This window comes from Oreochromis niloticus, linkage group LG16 (assembly GCF_001858045.2).
Source record: "Oreochromis niloticus isolate F11D_XX linkage group LG16, O_niloticus_UMD_NMBU, whole genome shotgun sequence".
NCBI classification, from domain to species: Eukaryota; Metazoa; Chordata; class Actinopteri; order Cichliformes; family Cichlidae; genus Oreochromis; species Oreochromis niloticus.
In genome coordinates this window covers 25,198,198-25,218,650 of record NC_031987.2, presented here as the reverse complement: position 1 = coordinate 25,218,650, position 20,453 = coordinate 25,198,198, and the positions used below count along the sequence as shown (strand labels likewise).

At 40.0% G+C, this 20,453-nt stretch overlaps 1 protein-coding gene and 2 long non-coding RNA genes across 4 annotated transcripts in view; 1 reads left to right on the top strand and 2 right to left on the bottom strand.

Annotated features, from left to right (window-relative positions):
- Positions 1-20,453, top strand: part of LOC102077044 (Fc receptor-like protein 4) — a 66,080-nt gene that overhangs the window by 30,442 nt on the left and 15,185 nt on the right. The gene's annotated exons all lie outside the window — the stretch shown is intronic.
- Positions 4,328-6,616, bottom strand: LOC102077552 (uncharacterized). The gene is made up of 3 exons (XR_002056658.2): positions 6,553-6,616; positions 4,633-4,986; positions 4,328-4,342 (listed from the first exon to the last, which is right to left on the bottom strand). It is a non-coding gene; the product is annotated as an uncharacterized LOC102077552 (long non-coding RNA).
- On the bottom strand, positions 12,518-20,371 carry LOC109194900 (uncharacterized). Of its 2 annotated transcripts, none has more exons than XR_002056645.1 (4): positions 20,353-20,371; positions 20,210-20,273; positions 19,222-19,298; positions 12,518-12,855 (listed from the first exon to the last, which is right to left on the bottom strand). It is a non-coding gene; the product is annotated as an uncharacterized LOC109194900 (long non-coding RNA). The 2 variants fall into 2 exon arrangements; XR_002056646.1 differs by lacking the exon at positions 12,518-12,855 and adding an exon at positions 16,021-16,592.

Here is a 20,453-nt window from a genome sequence, read left to right as displayed (position 1 = left end):
CGGTTCTTAAAAGCTGGATGCTGGTGATCTGGAACAAAAACCTCATCTCTGTACAAAAGCACATATTCTTGCTTCAGGTCAGCTCTGCTCCACTGCACAGCCAAGATCTGCTCATTATTAGTTGGAGCTCAACATGGCAGCGAGATGTCAGAGTGTGACCCCATAAAGACTTCCCTAAACCTGCTGGTCTAGAAGTCCAGCAGTTCATCTAAACAAAAGGCACTTAGAGTAAAACAGACATAGATACGTTTATCCTACCACAAAACAATAAGAGAATATACGACCTCTCCCATGCTCCCAGGATGTGGGTGTGAATGCCAGAGCACTCTGGAATGCACACAATGTCATTGCAGACTATTAAGGATCACACATCCTATCACTACACAATCGATTATACACCTACAAGGTGAGATATGCAGCTTCTTGTTCCAACTTGATAAAGTGCAGTAATGTGCCAGGGCTGCTGACTAATGCAGGCCACAGTTAGAAAGACTGACTTTGACAGGATCTCTGTGAAAGTCATGATTACTGTGCAAATAAGCAAATAAACAAAAAGGTGCTTGTTGGAGAGCAGTCATGTGAAGTTTGACAGAGTGACATGACAGATGTGTATATCTAGTGTTTTCAAGTATTTAGCTGAGGAAAGAACGATTATAAAGACGTATATAATCACATTAATTTTAGATCTAATTGATAATTAATGGGATTGTAGTTATTGAAAAAGACATGTCTCCCACATCACTACTTCTCTGTTGTGAAGTTTGCAAATGTTTTCAGTCTTTAAATGTTTATTCTCAACATTCAGCAATTCAAGGAACACATCAAAAGCCAAAGATTGAAATATCAGCAGCTTACATTGTTTATTCAGGTGACACTCGGATTTTGTAGTCTTCATAATGAGTAGCTTCATTTCAGGATCTTTGCTTTTTGCTTAAATATGATCACCATTTCACTTAGGAGTCATTAACCTGTTATGCAAACACTTTTCAGTGATCAGTCTGTATGAGAGCTGAACATAAGCCTGAAAATCACAGGTTTCCACACAAATTTTCTGCACTGCTTTTTGTTTCTGATCAAATATAACCCCACAACTGCATTTACAAAACTGAATATGCTATTGCAAAAGGAACTAACCCCTTCCCACAATCTGCAGCAGTGTCAACAGCATCTGCAGTTTCATCATTAAACACTTGAGTTTAATGAATGACTCTATACTTTAAATAATGTTACTGAAAATAAAAACATGTTTCACTCACCTGTAGATGCAACAATTAGAGACAAAGATAGGAGGATTATTAAAGAAGCCATCTGTGACAAGTGGATGGAGACAGTGGAGCAGTAAAGGCAGCTGAAAGCTGTTAGGAGTCAAAGAGGGGAAGATGTGGTTAAAAATATGCCAGGATGTTAGCAGTTCTCAAACACCACAAGCAAGACAATCATCACAACCAGTTATAATGAGAAAAAAACACGACTTTATCTCAAAGTAAGTGACATTTATTCACCTCATCAGCTAAACCTTTGCATGTTTCTTCTTGCTTCTGTTTCATGAGTGTAATCTGCCATGTTTCAACCTGCTCTGTTCAAATAAAACTGACAGGAGTGCAGATAAGATCAAAATAAGATTTATGTTTGACACTCAGCATGCTGTGTGTCCTCCCGGCTGTGGTGTCACAGTAGGTCACCCTAGTAATATTTACACCACATAAAGTTAGCACAGAAGGAAATTTGTGTTTGGTTGATGATTTCTTTGTTGTAAAAATCCTTCTTGGCAGTAAATCTTTTAATGTTGGAAAGCCTGTTTATTTCCCTTTAACTGGACCAAATAAATGACACCAAACAAGAGCAGAACAAACTGTTTGGCAGACAAGATTTAGTATTTTTTTCATGGGCTCAACAAGTAATAGCATGCCTGACTACACAACCTCTGGTGCAAAAATAGATTGATGAGCTATAGATAGATATGATAGATTTGTTTGTTCATTTCACTGCAGCAACACATTGTTGCAAAGAACTGCAGACAGTTACGGGTGTGTAGGCACACTGCTTATTTTTGTCTGACTATGTGTGCAAAAGAATACACAAAAATAAACAAGTTTACAAGATTACTCTGAATTATAGTAAATAAATAAACAATTCAGTGTCAATCACATGTAGATGCAGGAATTAGAAATGTAATCAGGAGGACTTGAGACAACTCATCTGTGACAACATCTTAGAGACAGTGCAGAGACTTCACCCACACTGATGGATGTGTGCAGGGAGCAAAAAGAGAAAGAGAGAGAACGTTACATCTGTTACAGCCCACAAACTCCCCTCATTAACCACTGAAGCATAAAAATATCACATCAATCATCAATGTCAACAGTAATGAGTCATACAAACTTCCCCATTCATTCCGGGACATGATCACTGACACCAAACACATCTGAAAGAAAGTTGTGACACATTTCATGTTTCCTTTTTCAGTTTTTATTCTTTTTTTTATTAATTAATAATTTGATGGCCAAGACATTTCTGAACCTCATACTGGTAATTAGGGCAGATGTGCAGGTGAGCAGTTACTACACAACAGACAGAAACCAGTACAAACCAGTATACAGCGTTTACAAAAAAATAGATCAAAAGAGTTCAAAGCAGCAGTTGACCACTCGTGCAAAGGACATTGACACTGAGCTAAACACACATTTGTTATTAAACAGCACCATACGACTTTGTGCAAACTCTGGTGACGATACAAGGATCGTTGGTTCACATTATCCTGGATCAACATCAAACACAGACTGATGACAGCACACAAACAACAAACAAGTTATTGCACAATTCAGTAACTTTTACAGTCTGAATCCTTTTTTAGCACCAATCAGAAGCATTTTTTGTGATTTTTTTTTCAGAATTTTCTATTTATTTTATTATGTTTATTTTCAGTGAGAAGCTCCAGGCTGAATTTGCTGTTTATTTGAGGAGTTTGCAGAGCTGTTGTGTTTTTGATAACCACAGAACAGTTTTTTTATTTCTTATTTTTCACTTTTAAACTAGAAGTCCATGTTGCTTAGCTGCCTGGCAAAGTCGCTATCAATGTTAGTTCATCAAATCTGTAATGTTTCTTTTTATAAAATCATATTTCTGGACATGTTAAATCGACTTCCTCTTACTCCAGACTGGAAGCTGCATCTGGGATTGGCAGATAAAAGTGGATTTGGATCAGAGGCTAATTTTTCCCACAGAGATCGTAACAACTACTCTGCGACCAGACCTCGCCCTTTGGTCTAACTCCCAAAAACTTGCGTACATCATTGAGCTGACGGTACCAGGGGAGGAAGCAATTGAGGAGGCATTTGAGCGTAAGAAGCTGAGGTATGCCAACTTGGCAGCTGAGGCAGAGGACAGAGGCTGGAAGATCAAGGTGTGCCTGGTGGAAGTGGGGTGCAGGGGCTTTGTTGCCAGTACAACAGCAAAACTGCTTAGAGAGATTGGAATCAGAGGACAGGCACAACTGCAGGCTGACAACACTTGGGCAGCTACGGCAGTCAGCTAACCACGAGAGAAAAGAAATATTCTGCTCTTCTCCCATTTTCTGGGAGGCAGTGGGGAGGTAGAGCGTACAGCCCAATCCAGCGGGGAGGTGTGGGAAGCCAGATCAGGCGCCCCCCTTCCAGCTCTCCTCTCTGCTCGCTCCTATCTTGTCCCTTTTGTCTTATTTCTCTGTATCACCTTTTCTATCCCTTTGAAGAAGTAGTGCTCCATAAATGCTAAAGAGGTAAGCATTATTTCTCAGTTGCAGTGAATAGATAGAAAATAAACTGTAGGAAACTAAACAGAAGAAAGAAGAAGAGAAATAACAATTTAACATAAACCAGTGACTCCAGGGCCTGATCAACCCTGGCAGGGCCTCCTTGATTAGGGTGTCTAATGATAATGGCCGAAACACCTGATGAATCCAAGGTCCACTACTGATGATGTGTCCCAAATCATAATATGATATCTAGATCGATCTCTAATCCCTAAACCTAACCAAGGAAGGAAAATGGCAGATTAGCCTGGGTAAAAGACCGAAAGTTGAGGCAACAACGACATGTGCTGCTTGCAAAGTTTCTGGGCTGCCTTTCCTCATAGCAGCCGTCCCTCAAGAGTCTCTCCATCTAAAGCAATGCATTATCAGGGACTGTAACATCTAGTCCTTTTAACTGAATTCTTTTAAATATGAATAATGTCAGAAAACCAACAACAATAACAGCAACCGCAACATAACAAACAACCATTATAACAGTCGGAGTTACATCCTGTACTTTTCCAGCTTCACTTTCCACGAGTCTCTGCTGCAACAACTTTTCATCTGTTTCACCTGCAGAGAGAACATCAGCTGTAAACAGTGGTTTAATGTTTAGCATCTGAGTTAGCAGCATGCCTTTCCCCCTTCACACTTAACACTGAAAGAATTGAGCAGAAGAAGCTGTGGATAAATTTTAGCTCACTGGCTTTTGTTTGTCTATTTGCCGAGTCACAAATAATCATGCAGTTTCTGTAGAGAAATACTAGCAGTAAGCAGGTTTAGATTTTTAGTTTATAATTTCACACTTTTATGTTTTGAGGTTTTTATGATGTGGGAGCTGAGTGTGAGCTCCACAAACTCACCTGTGACTGTGAAGTCAATGAAGTGACTGATCTCAGTGTGAACTCTTTTACTTCTCCCAGGGTTCCTCACTACTACGTGACACTCATACATCCCAGTGTCATTAAACGTGACGTTGTTCAGGATCACAGAAACGTCTCCATCCTTCATCTCCGGGTCCCTCAGCTTCACTCTTCCATGAAAAGATGGATGTTGGTAGTTTTCATAGAAGCGTTTGTTCCTGTAGAAGTAGACGTAGCCGTCTGTGTTCAGGTCAGGTCTGCTCCACTTCAGCACTGAGATTATTTCATCTGTGGTAATCTGACACTGGAGAGTGACGTCATCTCCAAGCTTCGCCTGCAGATTCTGCTGCAGGGCTAAAGGAAAGAAAATAATCTTTTTTAAATGTAACTCCTTTTTAAATTTTTAAAACATTTTTAACTGTTAACGGCACTTGATAAAAATTTGTGGCTGAAAAATCAAGACAACAGCAAAGAGCCTTAAACAGCAGTTCCTCTAATGTGCACACACACACACACACACACACACACACACGGAGCTATGTGATATAAAGGAAGTCCTAACACTTCAAGCAGAAGTGGTTTGAGGAAGGGACTCGGATGGATGTCACTTTTTGTTTTTTCACTGTTAAAAGTGAGCTGTAGTGGGGGAAAAAAGAAGGTCAAGGTAAAATGCACATTTTACAATGTTAAACACTTTAAACATCTCCTGGTGTCCATTTCAGATCCCGAGTGACTGCTGCTGTTCTCATCGTGCAGCAATTCAAAGAACACAAAAACCACAAAGTGGCTGCGAGTCGAAACACAAGCAGCTTACAGCAGCCAGACTCGGGTGGACTCTGGGACTTTAAAACCCCTCTGCCCCACCCCTGGATCTGACATCAACTGTTACATCATTAACCATGTGCTGTAATGAACATAAACTCTGATTCTCATTCAAGGTCAATGAAAAATGAACATAAAGAGACAGAGGAGTTCAACCTGCAAACAAAACAAGGGATTGAACATTTAACCTGTTAAACACATCACACAGAAAAAACACAAAACATTTTTTAAACTCTCTTTCACTTACCTACAGAGCCAGAAATCACAAACAGGAAGATTATGAAGGACTCCATCTGTGAGTGGAGGCTGGAAAGTGAAGTGTTTGCAGCCTGACCTGCAGTTAAAATGTTTGAGATGAAAGATGAAGTGAAAGTGTTCTTCACACATGTATACTTTATACATAACTCCTCTCAGCATTTAACCCATTCAGTGAAGCAATGAGCAGCCACCAAGCCAGCACCCAGGGAGCAGTGTGTAAGGTACCTTGCTCAGGGGTACTTCAGGGTAGCCGTTCAGTGGATTCAAACCCCCAACCTTCTGATTATGGGGCAACCACTTTACCTACTGAGCTATCCCTGCTCAGACATGTTAAGTTCTTCCTTAACTTTGTCAGTATTGGATTAGATAAACAACTGCGGTCTACTTCAGGACAAACTTGCCCTTAACATTCTATGTAAATAATAGAAGCCAAATACTGTGTCAAGTCTCATTTGCACAACTAGTGCCGCATTTATCATTGTACATTGAAAAGTTTTACTTTATATGACGTGAAGTGGGAGGCGCTCAAACGGTCGGTTAGGCGCACAAGAAAAAAACAACAACAAAACGGCTTGTTTTTATGTGAGAGCGCACAGAGAGAAGCACAAAGTCTGCACAGAACGTGTTTAACCTCCTCACGTCGTCTCTGACTGAACGTTTTGGTTTATGGAGTCATCAAACAAAAAAGAAAATATATATTTAACCGCTCGGGAGTCTGTGCGGAAATTATGGTTTCCTTAACTGTTTATCTGCAGTGAGAGCTTGAAGGTCACGTGGTCCAATTACAAGGAAGTTTACAAATCTAATATGAACAAACCTCTTATGTTAGTTCAAACTCACCTGCAGACACAGACAGTAAGTCCAGCAGAGACGCTCCAGTGTCCCAGGAGCCATTTCTTCCTCATTGTTCTGATGATTCAACTTTTCAAAATTTTGCTAAATATCTACACCAGAGTCTACACCATCCATTATCTCATTGTCAAACACTGCAGTGTATTAACTCGAGACTCTTCACCCAAGTTCAATAAAAAGTGATTCAGGAAAAGAGGAAGTCATATTGTACCTGCTGCGGAGACTCAGGTCGTTTGGAGTGGAGGGCCCACTCCTGAAGACCTTCTATGACTCTGTGGTGGCCTCAGCCATCTTTTACAGTGTGGTCTGCTGGGGTGGCAGCATCTCTGCTGGGGACAGGAAGAGACTGAACAGGCTGATCCGAAGGGCCAGCTCTGTTCTAGGATGTCCTCTGGACCCAGTGGAGGTGGTGAGTGACAGGAGAATGGCGGCTAAGCTGTCATACCTGTTGGACAACATCTCCCACCCCATGCATGAGACTGTGACAGCACTGAGCAGCTCCTTCAGTGGGAGACTGCGGCACCCACGGTGTGGGACGGAGAGATTTCGCAGGTCTTTCCTCCCCACTGCTGTCAGACTCCACAACAAAGACTTTAACTGATCAAACACACACATGTGCAATAACACTAAGTGCAATAATCTTCCTGGCATCGTTGTATTTTTTACTCAGTTGTATATAGCATTTGTATTCTATTTTTATCTTATTGTATATTTTATTCTATTTTATTCTACTGTATATAGTATTTTATTTTATTCTATTCTGTACAGTTGTGTACTGTATTTATTCTTATTTTATTTTATTCTAATTTTTGCTTCATAACTTTTGCACTGTCCACTTCCTGCTGTGACAAAACAAATTTCCCACATGTGGGACTAATAAAGGTTATCTTATCTTATCTTATCTTATCTTATTCTGGGTTATTTGGCTGCAACCTTTGCTGCTCCAAATAATACACAAAAATTAACATTTCACATGTTAAACAGATCACTCTGAATTATACTTATTAACCATTATTTAACCCTTTTTACTCATCAGTTTAATTTTTTTTTGGGGGGGGGGAATAAAAATACAAACAAATTCAGTTTCACTCACATGCAGATGCAGAAATTAGGGATGAAATCAGGAGGAACTTGAGAGAATCCATCTGTGACCACAGCTTTGAGATACTGCAGAGGCTTCACCTACACTGAAAGATGTTTACAGGGAACAGAAACCTTTTATACACAGAGAAGAGACAGAAAGAGAAACAACATCATCTCAAATTCCCCTTCAGCAACCACAGAAGTAAAAAAAAAAAAACTCACACCAGAGTGAGGCCATCATCTCCTGGTAAGGCTGTTACCAACATCAGCAGCTACACTGTTGATGTAAACACAATTTTCTTTTTAAAAATGTAGCGCTTCTAATGTGTTCTACAACTTTATGAGATGAAGCGAGGAAGGTTACAGTTTCCTCTCCTGTTTCTGCATGTGTTAGAAAAGCACAGCACTGCTGAGTGAATCTCAGCCACTCAGTCAGGTTGTTTCTGACATGTGACCCTTTGTTTCAAGGTTTTTCAATGTGTCTCCATTTTACAGCTGCATTCATGAGAGTTGAATCTGACTGTATTAGAGAATCAGAATTATTTTTGGCTCCAAGATTATCCTGGTTTCCAAGTTGGTGTGTATTTGTATATGTGACTGCATGAACATCTGTGTAACTGGAGTAACTTGACTGAAGGATAAATAGTTGTAATAAGACTGTTGATTCAGGACGTTATTCATATTTTGATATTTACTTTAAGTTTCTGCTTTACTGTAAAACATAAAAAGTTGAAAATTAATTAATAACAGCAAGTAAGACAGAAGCAAACAACTTGCAATTTTTTCTTTAATAAATTATATAATAAATAACAATTACAAGCAATATCTCCCAATGTCCACAAGAGGTCTCTGAAGACCACAAATCGGTATCCAAGGTTTTGTCTGTGAAGGTTCTCAGTCATCCAGGTCATCGTAGTCTAAGGAGCTTGGAAAGAAAAGCGTCTGGACTTCTTTAAGTTGCTTGAAGACGTTTCACCTCTCATCCGAGAAGCTTCTTCAGTTCTAAGGTCAAATGGCCGAGAGTCCCAGATTTAAACCCAGTGGGAGTATCCCCCCAAGGAGGGACAAAGGACCCCCTGGTGATCCTCTAATCACATGAGCCAAGGTGTGAAAGCGGGTGTGGGACCTAATCAGCCAGGGTTTCGGGTGAGCTCATTGTGAAACCTGGCCCCACCTTGTCATGTGATTTCCTGAGGTCAGATGGCCCAGGATGTGAGTGGGCGTTAAGGCGTCTGGGGAGGGAACTCAAAACTGGATTATAGATGGCAGACAGTTGGTGTCGTAAACCACCGCCTCTGTTCAAAGATGGTCGCTCACAGTGGACATAGATGGCTTCTTTCACTCCTCTTTCAAACCATCTGTCCTCTCTGTCCAAAATGTGAACATTGGCATCCTCGAAAGAGTGACCTTTATCCTTAAGATGCAGGTGGACTGCTGAGTCTTGTCCTGTGGAGGTGGCTCTTCTATGTTGTGCCATGCGCTTGTGAAGTGGCTGTTTGGTCTCTCCGATGTAGAGGTCTGGGCATTCCTCGCTGCACTGTACAGCATACACCACGTTGTTCAGTCTGTGTTTTGGAGTTTTGTCTTTCGGGTGAACCAGTTTCTGTCTGAGTGTGTTGCTGGGTCTGAAGTACACTGGGATGTCGTGCTTGGAGAAAACTCTCCTGAGTTTCTCTGATACACCGGCTACATAGGGGATGACAATGTTGTTGCGTCTGTCTTTCTTATCCTCCCTTGCTGGTGTCTGATCTTTTCTGACCTTAGAACTGAAGAAGCTTCTCGGATGAGAGGTGAAACGTCTTCAAGCAACTTAAAGAAGTCCAGACGCTTTTCTTTGGAAGCTCCTTAGACTATCCAAGGTTTTTAATAGTAAGACAGAGGTGGTAAAACGATCCACAGTTATAGAGCAAATAAGTCCTTTTAGCTATTCTCAGTACAGCTGGATGTAATTACTGCAGGAGAGTCAGGAGGAGCTGGAGGCCTGCAAGCTCAACAACTTCATCTCACAAACACATTAAGTTTGTGGTGTGGTTTTATAAAAGGTCCCTGCAAAGTTGCACAGTGTGACACAAAAGTTGGTGGTGACGATAAACAAGACTCTTGAAATAACCACTTTTGAACTGAGATTTCATGTGCAGCCTTTCATGACATGTACATAACCTTAACCTCCTAGGACCTGGCGTCCACATATGTGGACATCACATTTTGGGTCATTTAGACCAAAATACTCAATTTTGCTCTACAAGGGCCTGATATCCACTTACAAGGACATTATACTGTTACTGTTCTATCAAAATTTTAAACGAAAATCCTCATATGTGGCTCGCATTATTCTTAGAAACAAAAATTAGGCCAAAAAAAATCCTATAATTCTTTGTTTTTACATTCATCAGGTCCCAATCAGCTCAAATATCAAAGAGAAATTAAAAATGCATGCCATGAAAGAGTTCGGGTCTTAGGAGGTTAAAGAGCCACATGAAAACCTCACACTTTCAAGAGCCGGATGCTCCAGGATGGTGGCAGTTTCTTGTCAGTAAATGTTACCATACCATATAATAGTTTATGTAAATAGCACTTTAAAAACAACACATGGCTGACCAAAGTGCTTTACAGCAGAATGATCAAAAACACAATAAATACATAATGATAAAATAACAGTCTCAGTTGGCCAATTAGTCAAATGCCAGGAAATACAAATTAATTTTTAACCTGGATTTAAAAACCACCACTAAAGTATATTGCCTGATGTGGAGAGGCTTCAGGCCCACAATAGAGAACGCTTGGTCTCCTCTGAGTTTCAGCTGTGATTTAGGGACAGAGCAACAGCTGCTCAGCTGACCGGAGTGAATAAGGGAGGACATAGGGCTTGAGCAGATCAGACAAATATACAGGAGCCAGACCATTTCAGGATTTAAAAATCAGTAAAAAGGTTTGAAAATATATTCACATTTTAATTGGAAGCCAGTGTAAGCAGGCCAGAACCAGGGTAATATGGTTAAATTTTATTTTACCAGTTAAAAACTGTGGCGCAGTGTTTTGAACCGGTTTCAGGTGTGACAGGGTGCTTTGGCCAACCCCTGTTATAAGGGAGTTGCAGTAATCCAAGCGAGAGGTTATAAAAGCATGGATGAGAGTTTCCAAATCACGCCTGGAAAGAAAAGGCTTAACCTTCGACAGATGTCTGAGGTGATTTTTACCCCAAGATTAGTAATCGAGCTCTTCAGGTAAGGCTCTGAGTCTACTTTGGTGTAATCGACACAGCTGATCAGCAGAGGGAAGTGTTTGCTCTTATAGTGCAGTGTGACTGTGAGCAGACCTGCACACACTCAGTGATTATGCACTAATAGACTATTATTGATGACATCTTTATCTCTGTGCAAAATGCTCCATTATGTCCCGGAAAGCATTTTTCTGAGTGCAAGTTCTCATGGGTGAGTGTTTCCACTAATCACGGAATGTGGAAAAGACACCATGTAGACATCTGTTCACAACCATATTCATTGTTATTGTTTAAAAAATAATAAAGGCAAATGAATGATTTGATCCTCATTTCTCACTTTGTAAGAGACGGTCAGACCTGACCTCTGTTGTGTGTGGAAGAACCGTCAACATTAACTTTAACTTACTGTCGTGCTGCGACCAGCTTCAACCATTGAGATAACGTCATCGTTTCAACCATGTTTGGTGGCTGGACGCTCTCTTCATGTTGCACTTTAATGTAAGATAAATAAGGCAAATTCTTCCTTTGAAGCCTTCCATAGAATGATGGCTTTTTAATTATGGTTATTAAATATAAACATTTGTCATTAATTTTTGGTCTTCAAATGCTGTCACATGACAGTTTTATTACTTTAGACTTTAAGTTTATGTCATTCAATTTATAATCCTCTTGAGTTGCAGTCTATAAGCTCCACCTCCTCCTTGATGCTCCCAGTAGACACTGCTGTAAAGCGTGCCTCCAGCTTAAGAAGTGTGGGCATTTCCTCTCAGCAGTGCGCTCTCGGTGTTTTGTGGCTCACAAGGGAAGCCAGCCAAGGTCGAGGAAAAGATTCCTTCGCTAAAGCCCTTTTTATTGTCAGCAAGCAATTATTCATGAATATGCAAATACAAATACACGTGACAGTCTTAAGCAGGCACATCTGAACAACATCAGCGTCTGTATTCTGTGTGTGTGTTTTCAGCCATTCCATACATAGACATACAACCTTTCAATGAACTTAGGTCATTAGGTCCCAATCAGCCCAAATATCAAAGAGAAATTAAAAATGCATGCCATGGAAGTGTTTGGGTCTTAGGAGGTTAATGGTTTTCACAGAAACATTGCAGTGATGATAAGTCTAATATGTGGAGACCAACTCCTTCATAGAAAAGATGTGCCAGTATTGTTTGTGTAGTGCGAACAATTTCTCTGGAATATAAAGAAATCTTTCCTCTGCTGAGGAAGAGCTGAAGAAGACATGTCAGCCTTCTGCTGGTCTTCATCACTTTAATGTCAGACTCTGGTTGTTCTTCTGCTCTCACAGAAAAGTTCCCAGTTGTCTGTTTCAGACCAGAGAGATATAAGCTAGTTCCTCAAGATGGGGAGGAAGTGGGAGTATTCTTCTTCTTCTGTTTCTTGGAGATCACAGCGATGATCACAACAAAAGCAGACAGAGCAGCCACCAGTCCAAAGTGTCCTCTGCTGACTCCACCACCCTCCTCTCCATCTGCTGTGTGTGGTGGACATGCAGATTGGACAGAAGTGAGACATCAGCTGTCAGTCAGGTGATGACTTATACTATTACTGTGTATTATGAAGTAAAAGAAAATGCACCATAAAAACAACTTAATATCAAAGCCTTTGACCACAAAATCTACCCTTTAATGACTCACATGGAGAAACAACACTCAGGCTGATTGTTCTAATCCTGTGGTTTGTTCCTCTCCTGAAGACGTGACACTCGTATGTTCCAGTGTCATTAATCGTCACATTTTTCAGGATCAGAGACACGTCTCCATCCTTCATCTGTCTGTCCTGCAGATCCACCCGGTTCTCAAAAGCTGGATGCTGGTTGTCTGGAACAAAAACCTCATCTCTGTACAAAAGCACATATTCTCGCTTCAGGTCAGCTCTGCTCCACTGAACAGCCAAGATCTGCTTATTATTAGTTGGAGCTCGACATGGCAGCGAGATGTTCTGCCCAGACTCAGCTGTGATGTTTGTCTGGTCTAAAAGAGGAAACGACACAGAACAGAGACATTAAAGGAAACATTCAGCACAGCAGCCAATCAGAGTGAGGCGCTACATACCTGAGCTCTGCTGAACTAAACCAGAGAGAGTAAAGACTCTGGTACACTGATGTTCTACAAACTGACCATCAGACCAGCTGATTGAAAAGAAGCAGGACTAACATGCTACAGGTGAGAAGCTGCTGTACCATTTTTACTGAACTGTTTATTTGAGCTGTTCAGTGATATAATGTATTTAGCTCAGATGTTTTTCTGTTTTGGCTGTTGTAAACAGGGTGCATATATCCCCCTCTGACTCTACTACACTATTTCATCCTTTGCATCATCTTGAAACATTCTGCAGTGCAAACAACATTTAAACTAGATCTCACTTTTACTTTGACTGCATGTCTGATGTTGCTCATTCTGTTCTGATTCCGTTTTTCATTAAGCATCACAGTTTCAGAGTGAAAAACACCATTAGCCAAATAAAAGGAATAGAAAGGATTCAGAGCATCAAATTTATACCCATGTGTATGAACCTGATCATCTACATCAGAATTCCCTACAAGGCTGAAGTCTACAGCTTCTTGTTTCAACTTGATAAAGGGCAGTAATGTGCCAGGGGGATAGTTGTAACATTTTTGACATTTCTGTCTGTATATTGGAGCTCTTTTAAGGTAGTGGATTGAAAATTTAATGCAAAGTATTTACATGTCTCTGCTATTAAATAGTGCAGCTATTTTCTCTGCAGCACAATTACCCATTGCATGGTATGGTCTCAAACACAAAGAGTGAAATGTTACAATTAACCCCATAGTCTGGGTTAGTTGTAACATATCCTGGGGTGAAATGTAACACAATGAAATAAGGGTACTAACAAAACATTAACATGTAATCTTTTTTATTCAACACATGAATGCACTTAGAGCCATTTATGTAGCTGTGTGTGTGTGTGTGTGTGACAGAATGCAGAAATCTAGCTTTTGAACATATTCCAACCCCCCAAAAAAGACAAATGATGAAATTTTCTGCAACTGAATATTTCATTAATTTTGGTTGGTCTTCCTTGCAGAGGTGGGACCAAGTCATTGTTTTGCAAGTCTCAAGTCTTTATCCTCAAGTCACAAGTCAAGTCTCAAGTAAAGTCAAGCAAGTCAGAGTCAAGTCGTAAGTCAAACAGACAACTTTCAAGTCAAGTCCCAAGTCCAAAACTTTGAATTTCAAGTCCTTTCAAGTCTTTGTAAAAAAAAAAAAAAAAAAAAAAAAAAAAAAAAAAAAAAAAAAGAATGTTGCAGTTATATGTTAGATGTAAATAATAGACCATGTGTTCTTTTTTAAATCTGTATTTATCTCAACACCTGATGAAACAACTTACAAAATATGCACAAATTCTGAAATTGCACCTTTATAATGTACAGCTCAATTAAACTTTGCTGCAAGAATAGTCTTCCTCTAAATTACAAACTCACAGAATAAACATTCAGTAAAAAATGCAAAAGCAGAACTTCCTGCTGAAACAAAGAGTGCTGAGATTTCCTTATGTACAAAACAATGAACCATCGCAGTAAATTTTGTGCAGTGTGATTAGCTTGTCCTCTCTCTCTCTCTCATCTAGTCTGTGTGAACATGTGTGTTTGTATGTGTCCGTGTGAGTGACAGAGGGAAAAAACAAAAAAAAACAAAAAAAAAAACACATACACACACGTAGACGCACGTGCACGCACGCACGCGAACGTACGCATGCACGCACGCACGCACACGCGCGCGCACACACACACACACACACACACACACACACACACACACACTCTTGTTCATATGAACAATGAACAAGAATGTGCACTTTAAGTTATTTCAGTTAACTATTCTGCATTGCATTTGCAAAAGACCAAATTGGCCAAAAGTCTGTCAGTCATTTGTGCACGATGAGGCCGTAGAATGATGCCACCATAGCTGAAATCTCGCTCCACAGGAGCACTACATGCAGGTACTGCTAAAACTCTGGTGGCCACATGAAACAGAGAAGGAAGAGTCTGCATGTTCATTGCCCAGAACAAGAGGGCGCTCTGTCCATCAGCAATATCCAGGTAGTGACTTAGCTGTAGAGCTGGACTCTTCCCCACATCCTTCTTCTGCCTCTTACAGTAAGCAGCAAAGAGTCCTCCATCTTCACAGGCCTCTTGGTGTTCCTCACCAGGAGTCACAGGTTGCTCTGACTTTGCAGGATCTGCCGCATCTTGCAGGATCAGATCTGGCAAAACAAATTAACAACAGCAAAAGAGCCTATATTACAATTTTAGACAAAAAAAATACAGAAAAAATATAAACTATATTCAATCTTTACCTTTAACTTTTTGTGTCACCTCTGTCTTTATGTCACAACTGCCCAACACATGGTGTTCCACCCACAACAGAGAAAATGCTGGATCCAAAGCAGCTGCTTTAAGGTACACTGGATCTGAAAAGGGGGCAGTGATCCCATCTTCAGCTCTAGCCATTCGCACACTGATAAAGATTCCAAGAAATCTTTTGTTCAAAGATGCTTGGAGGCTCCTGACCAGACCATTCAGGAAACGGACTTGAGGCTTCAGTTTCTCAAGGTGGTGATTGAGGGACAGCACGGATGGAACAACAGCACTGATCGTGACTATTTTCTCACCTTGTGTCAAATCTGTTGCTTCTCCAAAAGGCTTCAATATGTCCACCATCTCCTTCAACAGGTTCCACTCTCGTGTTGTGAATAATAACTCCTTGTGCCCAGCCATTTCAAGAACAGCACAGAGTTTTAGATGTTCACATTGGAGAACTGCCTTTACTTGTCTCAGTGTTGAATTCCATCTTGTGATTACAGCAGCAGGGATCGCTTTCTGTTCACCAAATTCAGCTTCAAACACATCTTTAAATGTTGTGCTTGTGTGCAGTAGAGAGCTGAGCTTAGATAACTTTGAAAGTGAAGGAGATGCCACTTTGGTCTCTGACAAACCATCTCTCACCACCAGCTGAAGTGTGTGCGCAAAACACTGCAGGCGCTGTGTCTTTGCCATAGCAGCACCTACTGTTTCCTGATCTTCCAAGGTTAAGTCGTGCCAGAGCTCTGGGTCGTCAAGATGATCACCATCATCATCATCATGTTCCTCACCTTGCTCAGTGGGGAAGCACAGTGAATGCTTTCCGCATATTGGCAGCATTGTCACTAATAATATAGTCTAGTTTATCTTTGATGTTGTATTCGTCACATATAGCTTCAAATTTCTCACAGATTCTTTCACCAGTGTGTAATCCTTTGAAGCGGTCAAAGGCCAGCAGTTTGGATTTTAGCTGCATCCTCTGTCTCTTTCTGTATCCAGTGCACTATGATACCAAGGAAACCCCTCATCCTTCGGTCTGACCAAATGTCCACAGTGACTGAAACATGATCAGTCTCGCTCAACTGAGTTCTTAACATTGAACGTTTCTCAGCAGCAAGGTTCTCTGTTTTTGATATAATTGTTCTGCGACATACCGGGCTGTATTTTCTGTCAACTACCGTCAGAAAGTGCCGAAAATTCTTGTTTTCCACAATAGAAAGGGGCAGGTTGCAACCAATAATCAAGTCACTTAATAATGCATTCGTGATAGCTTTCTGCTGTGGATGAGTCATGCTGTACTGTCCGGCACAAGTGTCCATAAACTGTGATATGGAAGGCTGTTGAGGTTCATTTGTGATCCTCTTTTTCATCTGGTATTCTTCAAATCTGATAGAGGTAAGCATATTAGACTCATGTCAGAAATTCCATTACAGCCATTCATGAATTGCATTTGACTTTAAGTTGATCCTAATAATCCTAAATAAATATTAACAATTAAACCCTCATAGTTTTCAGACAATAAATATAAAAAAAAAAAATATTAAAACACTTTTCTCAAAACTCTGCATACAGTTCTAATAAGCAATGTTTAGCATCCCTGTTAAGAATAACTGACCTTTGCAAATAAACAACAGCTAATAACATAAGTATTTTATTTGATGTATTGACATAAATGACAGAAGGCCATGTATAGCAGGACTACTCAATTACACACTAAGGTGGGCCAGATTTTCTAACCAAAAAAATTTTTCGTAGGCTCAGACATGCAAAAGTTAAACACGACCATACACTAATTGCAAATTAAACACAGTGATTTTGAATTGTGATGTGATGGTAAAATAAATATTTGTCAGTTCAAACTGGGTTAAATCTACGGGGTTAATGATGGGGAGGAGACTGAGAGAGACTGAGTACAGCTACAGAACCCACTTTCTGAAACGGACCCTGCTCACCATTCACCGACAATTCTGAGCTAACAAGTTGCATGTTATTCTTGGATGCGCTTGTAGGACCGGATTTAAATAGCATGACAAACATATCATACCTGTTAAAGCCAAACAGTATCATCAACGTAGCCCGGAGAACATTTGCTAATAAGATGAAGTTAGCTAAGTCAGCTGTCTCATCGTAGCAAAAAAAAAGAAAAAGAAAAAAAAAAAAAAAAAGCACCACCTACCGTTCTTAATGCAACTTCAAATGTCAGACAAAGTTGGAAGTTGTTCCATCTCCGTCTGTGATTCTCTTCTTGCATGTTTTGCATGTTGCATTTCGTTTTTTGTTGACTACTTCGTAGTTTATGTACCCGAAAGAAATTACTCTTGGGAGCATTTTTGGCTCAAGCGTTTTTGTTTTTTTAAAATCTGGTTAATTTGATTGGCTGTGCTACAGCCCACGCTCACATACATACGGAGTGTAGTAAGAATGAATGAATAAAGTGAATTAATGGTCCGCACTTTTTATATAATATGTATGTTAAATTTTAGATTTGGGTAAAAATGTCAAGTCTTTTCAAGTAAACAGGTTCAAGTCCAGTTCAAGTCCCAAGTCACTGGTGTAAAAGTCCAAGTCAAGTCACAAGTCTTACAACCTTTTTTCAAGTCAAGTCTAAAGTCATAAAATTAATGACTCGAGTCTGACTCGAGTCCAAGTCATGTGACTCGAGTCCACACCTCTGCTTCCTTGAGTTTGGCCTCATTGGCTCAGTGGGCATCGTAACCTACAACTCTTGCACCAACTTTTGAACATAACAATGAAGCTGAAAAAAATGTAGTTGTTCATCAGCATCGCAATTCCATTACTTTTTATCATGGCTTACCTTGGTGTGGTTTGCAAAGTGCTTCAGAAAAATGAGGAAATCTGTTTCTTGCACCCATCCTGATTTATTTCCACTACCAATACTTCCTACTGGTCCATCTCTGACACAGTGGTCTGCATAATGTATGTGTGGGAACACAAACAGTGGAGGAATTGTGTTGCCAATGGCATTAACCGCATATACAAAGGCGACCAGTGAACCTCCCTCTGCTGATGTCGTTGCCCCAACTTGTTTAATATAAGTTAAAGTAATAGTGTGGTAAGTTGTAACATCTGCATTATTGTTACAACTAACCCAGACTGTTGCTGTTACAACTGACCCAGACTCCTATAGCCATGAACTAGCTAACATTACAGCCAATGGCTTTTTAGCCTAAAGACCTACACAGAATATATCCCCATAGACATATCAAACTTAAATTATGTTATTTGTGAGTTTAACTGCAAAGCAGATAATGCTATTAGAAATTGAAATAAAGTAGAAAAACTTACTTTTTGTCATACAAATTACTTTTTTGTGTGTTAAATTGTCTGTGTTTGACAAATTGTGCTGATTTTTCACATGTGATAGCAGAACTGAATTGGGCACGCACAGGATGAATCACATCATTTGAAACTTAGCCCTGATTGGAGAAATTGGAAGTGTTACAACTGACCCACGTTACAACTATCCCCGGTCTCCCTACAGGCCACAGTTAGAAAGACTGACTTCAACAGGATCTCTGTGAATGTCATGCACATGTTTTCAGTCTTTAAATGTTTATTCTCAACATTCAGCAATTCAAGGAACACATCAATGAAGATTGAAATATCAGCATCTTACAGTATTTATTCAGGTGACACTAGGACTTTGTAGCCTTCATAATAATAATTACTTTTTGCTTAAATATGATCACTATTTCACTTAGGAGTCCTTAACCTGTTATGCAGACACTTCAGTGATATGAGAGCTGAACATAAGCCTGAAAATCACAGGTTTCCACACAAATTATCTGCACTGCTTTTTGTTTTCTGATCAGATATCGCCCCACAACTGCATTTACAAAACTCTGAACATGCTATTACAAAAGCAACTAAACCCTTCCCACAATCTGCAGCAGTGTCAACAGCATCTGCAGTTTCATCATTAAACACTTGAGTTTAATGAATGACTCTATACTTTAAATAATGTTAGTGAAAATAAAAACATGTTTTCACTCACCAGGAGATGCAACAATTAGAGACAAAGATAGGAGGATAAGTGGATGGAGACAGTGGAGCAGGAAAGGCAGCTGAAAGCTGTTAGGAGTCACAGAGGGAAGATGTGGTTATGCCAGGATGTTAGTAGTTCTCAAACACCATGAGCAAGAGCATCATCACAGCAAGTTTTCCTCTTGCAACATAGTCACAGTCAAAAGAAGGCGATATAATAATTAAAAACAAGACTTTTCTATTCTACTATATTTTATTCATAAGGTTATGTAGCGAGTAAAAGCCACCGAGTAACCGCTAAGGGCCTCTATACTACTCGTGCAGACTTTCAGGCCCAAAGCTCTTACAGGAACGAGCCCAGAACAAACGGGACAAGGGGGTCAATATCAGTCAGACACGTTAAAATTTATTATTTTAAAAGAACACACAAAGGGTTTGCAAAAGGGCTAAAACAGCAAAATGAAAAAAGGTCACTAACGACCACAATATAGTCTTATTGGTGCAACCTGCGAGCAATGCAATTATCACCTGGGGGCTTGCTCTACCCCGGTGGTCCCAGATGCTCGTTGCTTTAAAAGAAAAATCCACCCCAAATAAATACGAGCCCAACAGAACACTTATCGCATGCACTAAGTGTTTTAGTTCAGGCAATAATCGGTGGCACTAAAATCACTCTTAATAAAACTTATTCACTGCAAATCCACACGGAGCACCTCTAAAAGACCTAATTCCCCTAAGGTAAGAGCCCAGCTCAGGGATTGCACATTGCCCGACTAATATTGCACCAGCCCATTGGAAATAAAAACAGTTTTAAAAGGTGACCCTACTCTAAAACAAACTTAAGAGAAAAACGCAATAAAAAAAGAGAAGGAGGAAAAAACAGTGACAAATTCACATGTGCAGCCTGTCCTGCAGGAGGCAATACAATATAAATTAGATTATAGTGCATAAATATACTTTTTTTTTTTTTTAATGTCAAATATATTAAGTTAACATACCTCCAGCAGACAACTGTGATTGCTGCACACCTGGCTTATCTTGGCTTATCTTCTAAAATCACTACTAAAAACACCAAATACAATACACATCAAATACAATTCAACAAATTAAAAAAAAGCACTAAAAGAAAAACAGCATGTACCTCGAACCTCTGCTGTAGAATGAAGAGCACCTGCTGCTACTTCCTCTTTTATACCCTCCATTGGGTCCCCTGGGTCCTAAAGCCTTCTCCATTACAGTTAA